The 20099-nt window shown below is 42.0% G+C and overlaps 1 protein-coding gene across 1 annotated transcript in view; it reads right to left on the reverse strand.

Moving 5' to 3' along the window:
• LOC122804273 (SRA stem-loop interacting RNA binding protein) overlaps window positions 1–20099 on the reverse strand; it is a 310845-nt gene that overhangs the window by 211784 nt on the left and 78962 nt on the right. The window lies entirely within an intron of this gene.

The raw sequence follows: 20099 nt of genomic DNA on the forward strand, positions 1-20099 counted from the left end.
GGAGGCCACTGAATGTGCAATAAAGTGTTTACAGCCCACAGCAAACTATAAGGAGCAGCTTGACAAAAAGACGGAAACTAATGCTAGCTAGCTCTGTAGGCCAGATTTAAGCAGTTATGTACAGTCTCAAAGAAAGTGGTAAGGAGAGGAGGGGGCAGTGTGTGTTGCTTTGTTTCTAAAAGGAAATTACATTTCCCAAATGGGAATCTAGTATCACACCACCATGAAACATTTGAGTACTGAATTTCTAACCAGGACTGTATGCCAGCCAGTAAAGGATGTTGTTTTAGTTCAATGTCATCACATCAGTGCTGCAGGTAGGTAGTACCAAAACACAAGCAGCTCACCCAGCTCCACTGAAAGAACTGTGAATCTTTAAAGAAATTAAGTTACAAGCAACTCTATGCTTTTAACACATTTCTGCACTTAGTAGTGTTATCTTTAAAAAGTGCAGTACAGTAGCACCATCAACCAGTGTGGGGTATCTAGCACATGAAAATCAACTTACTGCTCTAAGGGTGAAAATGAACTACATGTGCAGTCATAGTCAGGACTAGAATTAAAAGATGAATGTTCGCATTTCATTTGTCAGCTACGTTAGAAACACTGTGGGAAATCTACAAGTCAACTGCACATAAAGGAATTATAAGGAATGATCTAGTTTCATTAATAGCAGAATTAATTTGGTCAAAAGTTCATTTGATCGAAAACCAGTATTCAAGGAGATTAACATGAATTTGTCCACCTCCCCAATGTCGTGCAACCCTGGAGTTGTTATATATAGTTGGGGGGGGGGGGTGGGGGGCAAAGCCTCCCACCTATTTTTGTTTAAAATGTGTACTTTTTGTGTTACTTTCTTCTTCTAAACGAAAATAGGTGGGGGGCTGTGCCCCCCACCCCCCCTAACTATATCAACTTCAGGGTCGCACATTGGGGAGGGGGACAAATCCCAATTTTATGACTTGAATACTGGTTTTCAATCAAATGAACTTTTGACCAAATGAGTGTCGATCAAATGTAGCAAACCCATATTATATATATATATATATATATATATATATATATATATATATATATATATATATATATACATATACACATACATACACACACACACATATATACATACATACACACACACATTTTATATATATATATATATATATATATATATATATATATATATATATATATATATATACACACACACACACACACACACACACGTGTATACATATATCTCTACACACACAATCTACACATACATACATACACACACACACACATACATGGGTCCCCTTCAGTCGATCGAACGTTTACAAGTTCAAACCACATATGGCCAAGACCATATGTTCAAACTTGCAAAAGTCCTATCTGACTAAATGGAGATCTCCGTACATAGTGGAAAGGGAAGATTTCCCATTTCCACAACGTAGTGCAATCTCTCCGAGTTTGTATATTTAAGTAAGGGGATTGTGGGGGTGAGCCCCCCACTACAGACGTTTAATTTTGTGTTTTTTTGTGGTTTTTAAGTCAGTTTTCGAACTTTTACAAGTTATAACACATGGTCTTGGCCATATGTGATTCGAACTTGTAAACGTTCGATCGAATGAAGTAGAGCGATTATATATATATATATATATATATATATATATATATATATATATATATATATATATCACACACATACACAAATATATATATATATTTATCTATAGATATATATATATATATATATATATATATGGGTTTGCTGTAAAAGACAGAAAATCCACTTGTTCAAAAACGAACAGTGGATCCTCGGTTAAGCGAAACTGCACTTCCGCGAAGAATGGTTGGTATATTTAAGTAGGGGGGTGTGCCCCTTGCAAAAACAAATGTCAGTCTGTTCTTTATCAGTTCGTTGAACCGATGTTCACGGAAGTGCACTTTCGAGTAACAGTGGGTCTACTGTTTATTTTCGAAAAAGTGAGTTTTCGATTATATACAGTAGACCCATATACACACACACATTATATATATATATATATATATATATATATATATATATATATATATATATATATATATATTACACACACACACAGATATATACATATTACACACATATTATTTATATATATATATATATATATATATATATATATATATATATATATATATATATATATATATATATATACACACACACACACACACACACATATATATAGGGTCTATATTAGAACACCGAACTTTCAAAATTTCAAGTGTTCTAATATCGAACCCTATTAATCGAAAATTTAAAACATCAAACATACAGAACAGTGAATGTTTTCCTAGGGAAAAAATTAGCTGTTCCAAAACATATACATATAACACAAGCACACCAAACAAACAGCAATCCACACACATACACCTAAACTCTTACACCTAATACACCACTAACTATCCACTTACCTTAACCCAAACCCTAACCCTAAGGTCCGTCACTATCGGACACTTACCAGACCGATTCTAGAGGAGATCAGACTACTCTGAGCATAAAGGAGGAGTTAGTTCTAAGGGTTACTCTATCCCGGTTGAACACAGCAAAGAGTTCTTTGCACATCAGGACCCATTGGTCCGAGACTCACCTGGCTGATGTGATGGCTATGAGCAGGGCAGACTGCTAAGTGAGCATCTTTAGGGTAGCAGAAGCTGCTGGCTCAAGAGTTAGCAAATGTTTCTAAGATATAGTTTAAATCCCAGGTAGGGACAGGGTTTCTCCTAGGGGTCTTAGAAGCATGACCTCTTTGAGGAAAAGTTTCAGATGGGGTATAAGGTGGGAAGCTCACAAGTCAAAGAGATAGCTGAAGCATGTACCTTAATACTGTAATAAGAAAGCACCTTGGCCCTGGTGAAATAGTCTGGACAGATAAACTGAGGTTAGTCTGTCCATGATAGGCTAATTAATGTTTTTGTCCTTGCACCAAAAGAGAAAAACTTTTCCATTTGGATAAGTATGGTTTTCTAGTATTCAGGTTTCTTGCCTCACTCAGGCACTTCTGTAGAGTAAAAGGAACCACCAGTGAAAATAACACTTTATTTTCTCTCTAGCGCCTCGGCTCACCAAAAGCCTTCAAGGACTCTGTACAGTAGACTGTACTATTAGGCGTCAGAAACCAATCCTCCAAGCAGTTAAGTCTGAGGGTGCTCAGGTGAGGTGGTCTGAGGGTGCTCAGGTGAGGTGGTCTGAGGGTGCTCAGGTGAGGTGGTCTGAGGGTGCTCAGGTGAGGTGGTCTGAGGGTGCTCAGGTGAGGTGGTCTGAGGGTGCTCAGGTGACCATGAATAGGTCTAATCACTTGTGGGAGAACGTAACATCTCCTCTCGCTGAGGAAGAGGAGGGAGAACCAATGTTGCCTTAGCCAGAATAGGGCTACGAGTATCATGCTCATCCTGTCTGACCTCACCTTGTTAAGTACCCTGACAATCAGGGGAAATGGTGGGAAGGCATAAAGAAAGATTCCTGACCATTTGAATGAAAAGGTATACGTTGTGTGTGTCCCAGTCTGTTGGGTTCTTGAGCAAAACCTTTGAAGTTGTCTGTTTTGGTGAGAGGCAAAACGTTCTGTACTGGGGTGTCCCCACTGATGGGTTTAGTCCAGGAAGGTTTCTTTCTTCAGCATACATTCACTGGGGTCCAGAATGTACCTAAGCAAACCATCTGCTACGGTATTGTTCTGGCCCAGAATGCAGGATGCTATCAGTGTTAACTGTAATTGCTGTGTCAAAAGCCAAATCTTTATTGTTAGACTGTGCAGGAGGTAGGAATGCATTCCCCCTTGCTTGTTTATGTACCACATAATTGTGGTGTTGTCAATCCAAATTTGCAGTGCCTCTGGGGACAGCTTGCTTTGAAAGGCTTTTCTCACTAGAAAAAATGCCAACTCCTCCTCCTGGTTTATGCAAAGTTTTCTTTGCTCTGGGGTCCAGACACCTCGTATCTTCATGGATCCCAAGTGTGCTCCCCAGGCTACTTTGGAGCTATGTGTGGTTATGGACTTGTCTCTCTCTGATAAAGGAAAGAAATGCAACTGGATTCAGTTTCATGGCACTTTCCCCAAAAGAAGCTCCCCTTTTCAAGCATGGTAGAAGAGGCACAAGGGTTTCCAAGGGTTGGAAGTGCCGTTACTAAATGTTTTTTTAGGAGCCAGTAAAGTTTTTTCCATGTGCAACTAAAAATCAACAAACTGAAAAGATACATCTAGGAACCACAAATAACATAGGAATTCCACCATGCTGTCTCCAGAAATTCTTTATTCAACAAATAACCATGCCACATCAGAAACAGAACAACCACTTTCATCCTGTTCAATCCGTTGGGACTTCTTCAGAGTAATGACATCACAACACAACAATCAGAAAAACACAGACTTGAGCAGTTAATTATTACATAAAATAATTAATGCCATCATACTAAAACAGTGCAACCATGTATTCCATATCCCTAGCCTTAAATTACAAGTTTTTGATAATGCACATAATAGTATGATATGTTAATTCAAATTCCCTCTCTATTATATATATATATATATATATCTATATATATATATATATATATATAATAATATAAACGGTTTAAAAATTGTTCACTCTCATAACTAATACACTCTTTAATGAAGAATCATTAAGACTTGGTAACCTACATGTATTAAGCCTTAGTTGCCAAGAAAATTATTTAAATTCAAGTAAATTGTTGGGATCACCACCTCTTTCCAGACATAAAACCCTATCAATAACAAAAGATGTGAATATTTTGAAAGAAGTATGGTGTGCTATGTGTCTGTTTAAAGCATTAGTTGAAACATTTCTTTTAATGCCGTGGTTATGTTCCTTTATCCTGTCCCTTAATCTTCTGTTGGTCTTCCCAGCATAAAAAGTGAGGCATGCGGTACACAATGCTAAGTATACCACTCGCACTGTGTCACTGTTAACTCTACCAGGACATGCCAAACTCCCACCAAAACTTTCTACCACAGCATTGGGACCTTCGTGTATATAAATTAGCAATACTTACATCTACCACAAACGCTCATTCTGCCTGGCCGCCCAGACCCCTTAACACCGCCACAATGCTCAACAAATTTGTGATATTCCTCCCTTTACTGTAAATCACTGAAGGGTGTCCCCCACTTTCTCTTTCAGATCACCTAAAAATACCAAATTCCATGCCTCCTTAATGCATACAGTGTATTTAAAATCATCATTACTGAATGGGAGAACCAACGAATTAGTTCTTTCTCCAGCAAAGCAATTTTTTTTTGTTTTACAATAGAATGATCCTCTAGAGATCATCTCGTGATCATTTAACAGAATAAGGGGAGCAAACCTTCACCTTCTACTTGCCATAACCTCATATTTCCCCATCTGAAGTAGATATTCAGGGTAACCTCGATCGTGAAACACAAAGCAAAGGTTGTGTCCTTCACTAATAAAACACTGTCTATAATGAGTCATTATAGACAAACTGTCTGACCTTTTACAATACTTCTCTTTTGGTGAAAGGAGTGACAACTATCAAAATGTAGACAGGAGTTAGTCTCTTAGAAAAATGGTAAAAGTTTAGCAACACAAATCAAAAGTTCTCAATACTAACATCCAAAATAATTAAACACTAGTCAGACTGGTTTGGAATATAAATCTTAAACTGGAGGTGCCTTCTAAATAGGAAATAAAAGCTGCCCATTGGTCTAAGAACCCCTTCCAAAATATTAGGATATCATCCAGTAACCTATAATATGCGTGAATCAAGTTAAGTATTCAGACTTGAAAACATAACTCGCTTCCCAGACCACAAGAACTATATTAGCATAAATGGGGGCACAAGCTGCTCCCATAGCTACACCAGATATCTGGTGAAAATATTCACCCTCAAAGAAAATGAAGTTGCTAGTTAATACCAATTCTAACAAATCTGACAAGTACACCTCCCTAACAAAAATATTTCTGTGTTCATTAAAAAAAATTATTAAAACACTAAGCCTTCAGTATGTAGTATGACTGATAAACTGATCACATTTACTGCAACAAATAAAATGGAATCAAAGGAAACCTCATTTAGACTCCTTAATAAATGCCATTAATCATACAGAATGTGAGGTTTCATCCCAAGCAGTTCTTTACATTTCCAATATATTTAGCCAAGGGCTCAGTTTTACAACCTCTGGCAGCAGCAACAGGTCTCAAAGGTGGATTTGTCTGGTTCTTATTTATCTTGGGGATTCCAAATAACTGAAGGAGCCGAAGGATTTGGCGCCTTGAGAAACATACACCTCCAAATCCATAGTTCCCTGAAATACTATATCTTTTAACATCTAGTTTATCTTCCTGTAAGCAATGTGAATTTCATTTTTGGAAACCCTAACATATGTTATACACCAGATAAGAGGTTTAAAATTTCAAAAAAAGAGTAGTCGAGGCTATTCATTAACACAACCCCTCCAACTTTATCTGGTTTCGTAATATATACACTAAATCATTCCTGAAACCATTCAAAATCTGCCCTTCCGCTGGGAGGATATCCAAAGTGCATTAGTCATAAAAGCGAATGATTTTTCCACTATTTTTTTTCCACTTTTTTTTTTTTTTTTTTTTTTTTTATCTACACCTTATTTATTTTTATACATTTTAATTTGTGCATTTAATAGTATACATTAACAAAATGTACTTGTAATTTAAGGATATAGATATGCAATATATGGTTGCAGCGTGTTTTAATATCATGGTGTTAATTACTCATGATCTAAGAACTGACTGGTCAAGTCTCTGTATTTTTAAGATTGCCTGTGTTGTGATGTCATTATTCTGAATAAGTCCCTATGGCCTGAACAGGACGAAAGTGCTTAATCTGTTTCTGATGTGCCATGGTTATTCGGTTAATAAAGAATTTTGGGAGACACTGTGGCCGACCTCCTCATGTGTAATTTTGCCAAGGGGATCATAAGAATGCATGATGCCATGAACCCCCAAGGCCTTTAGATATTCCCTTGCTGCAACCATCTTCCTTGACAGTAAGGTAAGCAGTCTGTCAGGAACGACACCCTGTCTTGGGGTAAGGCGTCTCTCTGTTGTACAGAGTTTACCACTGCACCCAAAAAGAGAATTCTTGGCTACAGCTGAAGTTTGAACTTGTATAAATTGAGGTTGAATCCTACCCTCCTGAAAGCAGTCCATGTTAGCCTGTAATGCTGTTTGAAGTCCCACAACATTTTTTTTCATGGATGAGACAGGTATGGGTGTAAATGTGTGCTGAAGTTCTATAATGTGTTAAGAAACTGGTGCTACACATTTGGTGAAAACTCTGGGTGTAGTGGATAAACCAAATGGTAAACAGAAATAGTAGTGCAAACCTGCTAATACAAATCAAAGGAATCTCCTATAGGCACAAGAAGATAGGCATCCTTTAGATCTATTGCAACCATGAAAGCTCCTTGAAAAATCATGTGCAGTTTTTGAAGCATCGGCATTTTGAAAACTGGGAATGTCTAGGAACTGGTTTAACTTTGAGAAGTCTAGAACAGTCTTCCAAGTTCCTTCCTTTCTTGAAGGCAGAAAAAAAACCTTGAATAGAGCCCTGCTGCTTCTTCCCCTGAATGGACTGGTTGAATGAATCCTTGTTGCAAGAGTTCTTGGAAGATGCGGGGGAAGGAGAGATTCTTGGCCTTTTAGAAGGATAAATTCTTAATCTTTTGAAGGCTTTAGTATCCCCGAGAAGGGAGGCCCTTCTCTGAACTGAAAGTAGTAACCTTTTTCTATGATGTTTAGTACCAGTACCTGCCAACCTGAGGTGATGAGTTTCCACTGGTTTGGAAAGGAAGAGATTATTCCTGCCAGTGAGATTGGGGGGTGGGGGGTGGCTTTGCACAGTCACAGCTGTTCTGGGAGGACAGTCTTTAGACAACCCCCCGGTCTACAGCATTGTTCAAGTTGTCATCTTCTGGACTGTCTAGGCCTTTTTGATTGGAGAGCTCCCCTTTACCTTGCCTGTGAGGCAGAGGCCAAAGCTTAGAAGGATAATTTCTATTATATCTTGGGGTTGGAGACAAATAAAATTTGTTTATAGCTTTTATTTACTTACTTTATATAGTTTCTTGAAAACCTTCTCTGCAGGAGGCCCAAACAAGAATTCTTTACTCAACAGGGCATCCAGGACTTTGGCCTTAACTTGGTCAGAATGTGGCTGAGTTGTCAGCCAATCATGCCCGAGGAGAACAGAGCAAGTTGCAGCTGCTCTGCATAATGCATCTAAATCATCGCAACCATACTTCAAAAAGTGTGTCTAGAAACCTGGAGAGCTGTACTAGATTTCTCCTACATGTTCCTTTGTAATACCTTAACTACAATGCACATAACTTTGGTAGTGATTTGTTCCTACAAGGTGTCAAGTATTTTAGCATGTGAAATCGGTAAATGAAGGCCCTTATTGAGAGGATAGCAAATGTGCAAGTAATTTTTCCAAACCTGGCAAGTAGTCTACATTCTCTGTCTTCATTATGTTAAGACACTGTAAATAACACATGCATCCAAAGCCCATCAAGGACCTGCAACTCTATTTCTTACTTCACTTCCCAAAGCTAGGGCCACTATATAAGCAAAGTCTCACATTTCCTACTTTGAAATGCACTATCCAGTAATCACAAGATGTTAAAATTTTCAACTGTAGCTAGCTCAGAGGTAGTTAAACCTAAACAGCCGGAACGCCGATTCAAGCCCCAGTCTAGAGCACCAAAAAACAACACTAAACATAGTTAAACTCATAACAGTCCAACACAGGTCAAATCTCATTCTAGACTATTCAAAAAATTATTTCCTGAACCACTGTCCTATCCTCACCTCTCTGCTTAATTAAGCTATTCATGTGGAACCTTGGTCTCTCTGCGTCAATCCTCTTATTTCTGCACAGCCTCATACTCTATTAAATGCTAATAAAATGCCTTTTCTTTCTGGGGCACTAAAGCAGGGAATATCCTTTTATGAACCTCGTGTATTATTCCTATGCACTATAATATCATCTCACTTGCTATTTTACAGAAAAGAAAAACTGTACGTCTGCAGGTAAACAAATCTAAATATAAGCCATGCATTGGCTGTTATGTGGTCCACTGCATTATGTTGGATATATTTACCGATTGCAAAGTAATGCCTGTGTATCACAAGCATTCAATTTCTCCCTTGCTGTATTATATGTACAACTGTGTGAAAAATAGTGTGCGACATACTTTCAATATCTAAGCTGTATGTGAAAGTCTTGTTGGTCAAGCCTACTGAAAGAAATAAACATCTTTACTTCTGTGTCCTCCCGACACACTTTTCTGTCCTCTTTCTAGCCAATATGTATCCTCAAAAATGGTCTGTTCAACTGACCCCTGTAGCTGTTCCATTTAGAACTCCTCTCACCCTTAGACAAATAATTTTTTTTCCTCTCATGCCGACAACCCTTTTTTCCATTCTTCCCCAAAAGTCCCTTTTATATTTTTTCATTATTCCTCCATTCCTTGACAGTCTCACCACCTTCCCATACAAGTTTATTCAGTCACAGTCTGCCCTTTTTATGCCCCCTCCAGCTAATGTGAATGATTCTGTGCAGGGTCCACACTAGCCACTGAAGTCCTGGCCTGTAGGATTGTTTGCCTAACTCATTTATCAACATACATTAGTATGTGTACCAAAAAGGGGTCAAGCACTGATCTCAGTGGACCAATTTTAGGCTCAGCCAGGGTAGTGACAAGATCAAGGAAATTAATGTTACAAAACGAAAAAGAAAAAAGAAAATCACAAAGTGTGCAAATAAGGCTATACACAGTACAAAAATATAAAATATGCATATATGCATAAAGGGAACAAGGACAAAATTTTTCCTTCCATGGTTTTAACCAAAACATTTAGCATCAGCCCTTTCACATCACGTAAAAATATGTGGCTATAATGTCCGTGTAGCCAAACAAATAGTACGTTCTTTTAATGCATCTTGGAAGGCAGGATAGTCTAATCAGTCTCAAGACCAAGGTACCCAATCATTACTATTTTCTCCTTTCATCAGTCCCTTTATTCTCCTTTTGACCAACTCCTCATACTTGTGTTAGGTGGGCCACAGAGGGGATTGATGTGCCAGTACCAATACCCCCTTTACTCATACCAACTGTACTAAAAAGTAACTGGATTCCTTGCATGTTACATCCCACTGATGTCTCTTTTCCACCCTACTTGATCCCTGCTACATTTTTTCATCTTTTATTGCCTCTACATCAAAGCCTTTCCCAAGGTATACTGCCACCTCTCCTCAGTCCTGTTACACCATGTCCTAATCCGTATCCGGTAACCCTGTACCATCATTCTATTGTTAGCCCACATTTTCATTATATGGCATGCATCACTCCACAGTTGTTACCATTTCCAGGTCAGCCATCTTCCTTCATAGGCTTCTAGCATTGATTAGTACCACACCCAATTCACATCTCGCATGGCTTACTGGTTAATTACTTTGACTATGGTGTACGGGCTCCTGGGTTCAAGACTTGGGACTGACGTTTGGGTGCTGTAATTGCGGCAGAGTGGTTAAGGCGATGGACTAGAAATCCACTGGGGTTTTCCCGCCTATGTTCTAATCCTGTCGATTACGTTGGTGCTGTTTTAACAATTGGATGGGAAATAGGAAATTCACCCCGGGGATCACTTCTGTGGCTCTGCTAGACAGGGGCTCAGGAAATTAACTTCCTTGGGTGGCAAAAGCCAGGTAACTTTTTTGGATAGGCTTATATAGGCCCCAGGGCCGATAGCCTAGTACCTATCTATGAACCTCCTCCATCCCCTTTCCTGTTATACAATACTCCTTGTCCTTTCTACTCCCTTATTCTCATGTGATACTGAGCTTCTATCCTCTTCTAATCTTTCCACCAGTTATTCAATTTTTTTTTCTTTTCAGCCTCCCCTGCCACTCTTTTATGGCATCTCTTCCACATTTTGCCTTTATACATCTGCCAGAATGTGCCCTTCTTGATGAAGTGTCCCTAAAATCACTTTTGCAAATGTTACTAACATCTGTCCTTCCATTGCTGCCATTTCTTAATCTCCGTCTGCTTAACTTATTCTGCAAAAATCCTCTGCTTCTATTTTCAGAACTCTTTCACCTTTGTCCGTTACCTCCTTCACCCCAGCAATTTCTTTTCTACTGCCTTGTTTTACTTTTCCTCAGCAGCATTCACTTTCCCATCTTGGTTTTAAAGTAAAATGATCATAATGTGCTCTTCTAGACCATGTTCAACAAAGCAGTACCAGTGGGACCAAAACAGAGTATATTCCTGTTTAACCAGTGCTCATATTCCTATGCTCCAACATCCCATTATAATTCTTGGTACATACCACATCACAGTTAGTGAGCCAGCCATTAATCCTTTCCTTCTTTATACTGCTGGTCTGTGGTACAGGCTGCAGTTCAGTTCCAAGATTAACTTCTCTTTCTAAGCCACTATAAACTGCAAACACTTACTCAGTACTTTCTACTACCTTATGTTATGGTCCTTTTCAAAAGGTCATGGACCCCTATATACAGGTGGCCCTCTCTTTTTACAGACTTGCTCACTGTTGGGACTGATATGGAGAGATCTAGAACATAAGTGCTCTCACCTTCAGCAAATTTATTACCACTCCCCACTACTCCCAGAGTGGCCTCTCATCAAAATCCATGTAGTATATAGGATACAGACCTTTCAAATGACAATGCCTGGCTATAGGGACTTGCACAGTAAATATTCACTCTGAAAGACAGTCTGAATACAAACACCACATGGAAGCCAGAATATCATTCACATACTCTCGGTTGTTTACAAAGATCCTGTCAAAGGAAAAACCTGAAAACTGACCATCTAAAGTCATTTCTCCAAGGAAAGCTTCAATACAGTAAGAAGTATCCCAAAAATAATATCAGCTGCCTAAACAGAAGACTCTTAAGTATTCCAGATCCAGAAGCTCACCGAAGAATTCAGAGTTAATCATATTGTTCTACTCAACACGATCTTGCTTTTGTTGAAATGGTTATTAGATGTGTAGAAAAAAAAAAAAGAAGTGATGTACTCACCATAACATTCTATCAGAGTAGTTCTACTTCATTTGTCTTCAACCTGTGGGAATACAGATCCGTATCGGATCCGAGCCAGCAACTTTACTAGCATCTGCTCCAAGCTCCTCCCCTTACCCATAATACACCTCCACTACCTTGCATCCCCAGATCGAGTTTGCTGAACCTTATACTGATAACCCGACCTGAAAAAATACTTGTGACCTATAACTACAGCCTGTAGGCTGCTCATATGCCAAGGTCCGGGGGAAGGAGGGAGGGACGGTTGAAGACAAGTGAAGTAGAACTACTCAGATGGAATGTTATGGTGAGTACATACTTTATCTGAAGTAGTTTACTTCATTTGGTCTTCAACCTGTGGGACAGACCGTCCCCAGCGACAAAACTCCTGGGAGGCCCTCATGGAAGGATATTCCGGAGCACCATGGAACCAAAAGATGCTCTCCTTCTGGAAGTCAAATCCAATTTGTAATAAGAACGTATGAGATGACCCTTCACCTGACCTGGAGGAGATATGCCTCTGTCTTTATAGACCCGAAGGATGGATGAAGAAATCCCTCTAGCAATAGTGACCTTGGAGGTAGGTTTCCCCAAAAAGGGTTTATAGAAAAATACAAACAATTGATCAGACTTACGGAAATTTTTAGTCCTGTGTAAATAGAATTGTAACTGTCTATGAACATCCAACAGGTGGAGTTTGTATTCCATCCTGTTAGAAAAATTAGGAAAAAAACACAGGCAAATTGATGGTCTGATTGATATTGACTGATGATGCCACCTTAGGAAGAAAGGATGGATTGGTTCAAAGGGAAACCCTATCTTTGTGAAAAATCATGTAAGGAACTTTGATGGACAAGTCCTGTAATTCTGAAACCCTTTTGGCAGAGGTAATAACCATCAGAAAAGTTGTTTTCCAAGATAAATATTTAAGATCTGCTGTTGCAGCAGGCTCGAAAGGTGGAGCGACCAAAGCTTGAAGAACCATAGTAAGGTCCCATGGGGGAACAGGATCTTTGACAGGGGGGGGGGGGGGCGTAACAAAAAGGTGCCTTTCATAAAGGCTTTACACAGTCTGGAAGAGGCTAAAAAGGCAGAATTCTCGATCACATGAAAATGAAAGATTGCAGCCAACTGAACCTTGAGAGTAGAAGAACTAGCTCAGTGTTGAAAAATATCAGCTAAAAAAAGCAAGAATGGCGGAAATAGGAGCCGTGAAAGGGTCTAAACTCCTTTGAGAGGCCCAAAAGGAAAAAAGCTTCCACTTGCTGCGATAAACCTTCCTTGTCGAAAACTTATGAGCAGCCACCAAAATATATCCAAGGAGGATAGTCCAGGAGTCCTAGCAATCACAGGAACTGGACAGCCAAGCTGTGAGCTTCAAACTGTCCAGATTCGGATGAGGCACCCCCGAAGGGTGTGAAATTAGATCCTGAATGGGATCCAGGATCCAAGGCGGAGCTAGAAGGTGAGACCAAAGGAAGGGAAACCATACCTGGCGAAGCCAAAATGGGGCAATGAGGATCACTTTGCTCCCCAGTCCCCGAGATTTCTGAAGAAACCTCGGAATAAGAGGTACTGGCAGGTAAGCATACAGAAGACTGGGAGGCCAAATAAGAACTCTAGCATCTCTGGGGGACTCCCTTGGCAGGGGTTCAGAGCGAAAAACGTGCTGCATTTCACGGCGGAAGGAGATGCAAAGGGATTGCAGCAAGGTTGACCACACTCGTGGAAGATCTGTTCTGCTGATGAAAGATTCAGAGACCACTCGTAAGGCATAAGAGTGGTCCAACTTAGCCTGTCCACTAGGATGCTGGACCGTCACAGAATGTGTGTTGCAATGAGAAAGAGAGCGGTGAAGATCGCCCATTCCCACACTCTCATGGCCTCGCGACAAAGGGATTAAGATCTGGTCCCTGTTTGTTGATATACCAGACCACTGACATGTTGTCTGACTGAACTGCAACCGTTCCGAGGAAGAAAGGCATGAAGGGCCTGCAACGCTAGAAGTACCGCCCTCATTTCTAGAACATTTATGTGCAAGCTGGTCTCTATAGGAGACCAGAGGCCTTGGACTGTCCTGCCCAAACAACGCCCCCCCCCCACCCGAGCTGGGAGGCATCCGTGGTCACTGTGGCTTGGGCCAGGGCTGGAACAAAGGGTCATCCCTCCAAAATGTCAGAGAACACATCCACCATATGAGGGACGACTGACCGATTCGAATGAGTTGAATCGGATATGCCAATGGCAGTTCCAACTTTGGCACCAAAAAGAACCCGGAGTAGAAGCCTGATCTGGAATGATCTGGGGGGACAGTTTTGATTACTTGTTTTTCTAGCAGCTTGGAAATTTCCTGTGCTGCTGCCTCCCTTTGCGTGGGTGGTACGTCCGGGAGGGGTCTGGGAGATTTGGGGGAATCCACAAAGGGGATAGAGCATCCTCTGGATGTGATCTGAAGCACCCAGCGGTCTGATGTTATGGACTCCCATACCACTAGGTGCAAGGACAATCGTCCCCCCAACTGCCTCCAGAGTAGAGCAGTCGGGCCACCCCTCAGGGTTGCTGCCCGGGTCTGTCCGAGAAAGGTTCAAGACCCAAAATTCCTCGGACCCCCTCTGCTTCTGGGCCATCATCCATTCTGTCCCCCTCTGCTTCTAGGGGAAGAAAAGTCTCGAGTGTCCCGGGAATACTGTGACTTCCAGAACCACATCTTATTTTGCCCTCTCTGGTCCTGGGGAAAAGGACCTTTGAGGGTTCAAGAAGCGGAACGGGACGGTAGTGTCTTCCCAACCTTCTCACTCTAGACTAATGTCTCTTTGACGGTCTTACCAAATAGAGTAGAGCCGTCATAAGGGGCACTGGGGCAAAGGACACCTTGAAGGGTTCTGAAAACTGACAATCTGAGCCAGGCGTTGCGCTTCATGGACACGCCGGACCCAGCTGCCTTAGCCGCTCCTTCCGTAGCATGTGAAAGGAGTCGCATGGATATGTTGGAGACTGCTTTAAAGTGGCCATCCTCGATGAGAACGAGGCCATGTCCTCCTGCGACATGGACTTGGGGGGAGACTCCCCCAGCTCCTTTACCAGGTCGCGTTGAAGTCTGGTGACATGGGCCAAGTAGTTCAGCGCACTAATTGAAAAAGGGAGCTGAAGTGTAAACCTGCTTCCCTAGGTGGTCCATCATCCGTGACTCTCAGTCAGGGGGATGAGCGGAGGAACTCTCCTGGGCAAGTTCCTTCTTTGTGGCTGCTGCTACCACCATAGCATCTACGGGAGAGCCCTTGTTCCATGCTGGTCTGTAGGGGGACTTAAGATTTTGTTGGGTTTTTTTGGAATTGGTTCCATGGTATCCAGCTCCTTCCATGCCTGCGAGGTGACCAGATCTACCAAAGGATCCACGGGAGGGGACACCCAGGAAGTAGATGGGCCCATGCCGAGAGCCTCCAAGAACACGGACTCATCAGAAGGTTTGGGGGCAGACCAACCTCCCCAAGGGTGCAGGATTTCCATAAGGTCTCCAAAGGAGACCTCCTCGGGAGGTAACCTAGGGGAACCTTCTCCATCATCCAAGTCCATATCCTCGGTGAGGGACTTGGGGGGGGGGGGGTCCAAGTGTCTACTCTTGCACGTATGCTTGCAAGGGACCTCTACAATGGGGCTTTCTGGGAGGAACTCACAAGCCACTTGTTCCTCAGGGGGAACCATCTGGGGCTCCTATAGCATGGGCTGTCCCCCTGGTAAAATGATGGGGACCGTAGCAAGAGCCGAGGGGGTCTGGGTGGAGTCCGAGGGAGCAGTCAGGGGTCTCGATCCAGTGGAGAGAACCCTTTCTACCACAAACTCCGAAGAAGAGCGAACCTCCTGAGAAACCAAAATGGAGGCCGGTCTCCCCAGGTCAGACGATAAAATCGGAGCTGGGCCTGAAGTGGATAAAGCTCCAAGGGAGGGAACTTGGCCTGACAAAGGCGGAGCCGATGAAAAAAGTTGCACTCCCTCGGATCAGACACCCAAGCTCTGGCTCCAAGAACGGCTCAGATCCCAGCTGGTCAGACTGGAAATACTCCAGGCAGCTGTCGGCATTGAGAAAGCAGGTACAGTCCATGCCGACCCCCCTGACTAAAGCCATCCTTGGATCCGAATACTCCGAACCTGACGGGCTGACTGGAGAAGGAGATATCGGCTGGAAAAAAGGAAGCGAGTTCCCCTCTCCTGAGGGAGGGAGAGGGGGCTGACAAGACCTCCATCTGGATCAGAGTACAGATGAACCTCCTCATTTTATCCATATCGACCTCAGACAAAGACCGGGTGGACATCAACGAGGCCACGGACTCTGACCTTGCTGGTTAGGGCACCGAGGCCCTAGAAGCTGAATGCGTCTCCTCTGGCTCCGGGGAGAACCTCGGAGATCAGAGCCGAGGGGAGTCACAGATCCATAAGGTTTTTAAAGAAGAAGGGAGGTCCGGAGACCTCTTGTGCTTTTCCCTCGCCTTCGACTCTCTCTCCTTTTCTCTGCCCCTTTTCCACTCCGCTTCCACAGGCTTTTGTACAGGAGGTTGAGTCCCAGACTGGGAGGGAGGAGAAGCCATGGGAAGAGAAGGAGAGGCGGCCGCAGCAGCCACTGTTACTGAAGCCGAAGACGGGGCAACAGTCTCTGAGGGGGGGAAGAAGGCCTTTCAGAGCCAACTTGGCCTTCCTATCTTTAATGGCTCGAGGGTTGAACCCCGCACACAGAGCAATCTACACTCAGATGGGCCACCCCCTAGCACATAACACACAGAGTGTGGCCATCCGCAGGGGATAATTTATGGCTACACTCAATGCATCTCTTGAAAATCGGCTTGTCAGGCATCCTGTCAGAAGAAAGAAAATTTTTAAAAGAAAATGTTTTCTTTCTCTGAGAACACCCACTCACCACACTCGCACACAGAAACACTGAAGGGGCGAGGGGAAGCAAAAAAAATCCACACAACTATACAAACTAAGCTAACTACCCTAAAACACTAACCGATGCACCAAATGAGGGGAGGAGAAAGGGGAACCTATTCTATCACTACCTAATGATTTTTAAGAAGAGCGATATTTTAAAAGTTTTTTACCCACTTGAAAAACTTGGAGCACAAGAAATCCCTATGCATAAGCTATTCGCAGCAAATGAGATCTGGGGGTGTATTAAGGGGTACGGGGGAGGAGCTTGGAGCTCAGAGCAGATGCTAGTAAAGTTGCCAGCTCAGATCCGATACGGATCCGTATTCCCACAGGTTGAAGACCAAATGAAGTAAACTACTTCAGATCTGATTTTACTTTAATGTATAAAGCCCATGGCATTCTTAGTGTAGGGTTAAACATTAACTTATCATGAAGAATGTAACGCTAGTAAGCAAAAATATTCATAAAAAGATATAACTAAAAAAATAGGGAGGTAATAAGCCTATTTGTTAACCAGGTAGGCCCACTGGACACAGTCCCTGTTCAGGGAGTGTCCCAGAAGCAGTGTCTGGTTAAGTGACTTGCTGAAGACCACACAGTAACGTAAATGAGAACTGATGGAATCAAACCCTGTACACAAGGAACTACAGTTCACAACTTTAACCTCTGCACCAACTGCCAAACTTAATATATGATGTGGTAAATATTCAGTCTAGAAGGTACAAAAGCTTCATGGAAGCCAGAAAGTTATTCACAACCTCTTTGCTGCTTACAGAGATCCTGTCAAAGAAAGAGACAGGAAAAATGAAAGATACTCAAGTTGCGTCTCAGAGAAAACCTGTAATGCAGCAAGAATTGTCCTTCTCCTAATATCAATTTTCCACAGACACCTTTTCATGAAAAAAAGTTCCTCCCTGCTCTCTCAAAAGCTGTCATCTGGCTGGCCACCTTCAACTCAACACACTCCACTTCAACCCTCAACCCTTATCTACTGCCTTTTACACTATGGCTTCACACACCACCTCTATTCTGGCTGCCATTCACATCTTCTCCACTTTCTAGCTCCTGCCTTTTTCTCTGCTGCAACTGATGCCCCACTTGCCTGTCCTCCTCTAACTGTACTGCCCCACTTGCCTGTCCAACTGTACTGCCCATGTCTTTTCTATCTCTAATCTATCCTTTTCCTACCATCTGCCAAATAGTCCTTCCTAGTTCACACATCAGTACAGTCCCTTCTCGGTCCCTCCACAACCAACCCATCTTATCCACCTCTAGCTCCCAAATCTTTCCCTGAAGCTAACCAATCTTGCTGCCGATCCCATGTCCACACCAAAGCTCTATCAGGCAACCCCTACCCTAAATCCTGAATACCTCAGACAACTCTATCTTGCCTCCTCACTAATCTTCTGCAAATTTTTATTCCTTTAAGTTTACTTTTCTTTCTGGTTTCCCAGGTTGGTATTCAGTCCATCATCCCTTACCATCTTTATTCCTTTACTTAACAAACCTTAACACCATTCCCTTCTCTTGCTTTACCCTCCATTGCTCTTCTTTGAATGTCTTGCTCCCTTATCTGGAGCTGCCATCAATGATACTGCCCTACCCTAATCCGCCATTTTCTCTGCTATGCCTCTGTGCCCTACCGTACTGTGTGTGTGTGTGGGGGGCAATATTAAACATTGCTATGCGCATACTACAGTGCATTTACAAATGCTATTAGGAATCAATGACAAATTACTGTACTGATACTACTCTAATCAATATACTGTATTCCTACATACTCTGCTGTTCTGGTTTTAATGTTTTCATAGCTACTTAGTAGTACCAGCACCTAATCCTGTGTCCTAAGTACAGCAGAGTAAAAAAAAAATAATAATAAAACATGGGGGAGTTAATACCACAGGCCTGTGTGCATTTAGTGGCTGCAAAACTATGAAGGTGGAACAAATGAAGACTATGGACCTTTACAATATGACCTTAGAATAAATGAGAGAGGAGTGGTCGAGTTACTAAAACAAATTAACATAAAAGTAGGAGAGGTCAAGAGCCACTGGTTTAAAAATACATTAAAAAGAGTGAGGTAGGGAAATCAGATTCTCTCACAAAATTATCTAAAAGTTGTCTAAACATTTAAGTGCTGCAACCCTCACATATTTAGATACAGCCGACCTCTAAGGGCCTGCAAATACACAGCCCTGCCAAAAAGTATGGCAGATGCCTCACTTTAATACATTACAACAGAAAAGATGCACAACACCAGGCCACGGACAACTCCTGATCTAAAATCTTGATCGTTATTCAGGGTCATCACTATTTTACTTGCTCTGCTTTGTGCATTTAACAAACCAAATCAAAATAATTCAGTAACAGACTCAAATTACAAATGAACATCTGTAAAAGGGGCAAAAAAAAAAGTGTGTGTGTGTATATTCCTAGCTCAAACACAAGATGCTCCTTCTGTCACCTTAAACTTCAGGGGTAAATACAAAGCAGACCTTACAGTGTGCAGATGGGCAAAACTTAGAGAAAATGACAGATGCAACAACACCAATCTCAATGAAACCTGCACAACAGTGAAATTACAGTACCTTCTAGAACCACCATTCAATGCTGCCTATCAGCACAATACAAAGCAGCAGTTTTGCTCTCTAAGTATATGTTGGCAGAGGCCATAGGAATTGAATTCAGGTAAACAAGATGCAGCATGTCAATATAATCTTAAAAACTGTAATGCAGATCCACAATGATGCCCCATAAAGGGGATGTATACAGAAAGGAAACATCTTCACAATGAAATGCTACATAGCAGACACTCAAGGAGACTGAAAAGTAAGGCAGCCTACTTTAACAGCACAGTGGCAGGGATTTTAGTCTATGATACTGGAAAACTGGAACCAGGAACAGGCTTGTTAAAGAAAGATTAGTTGGCATTAAATATTGTTGTTGTTGTGTCTTTCGGCTTTTCCCAGTTAGGGGTCGCCACAGCGGAACTCCGGTCCGCTAATGACTGGCAGTTGATTTTTACGTGCTGAGTTGCCAGCCCTAACGCACAACCTTCAACGAAGGTACGCCCATTCACGCA

Source organism: Protopterus annectens, chromosome 6.part0 (genome assembly GCF_019279795.1).
Source record: "Protopterus annectens isolate FY-2018-M chromosome 6.part0, PAN1.0, whole genome shotgun sequence".
NCBI lineage: Eukaryota > Metazoa > Chordata > Ceratodontiformes > Protopteridae > Protopterus > Protopterus annectens.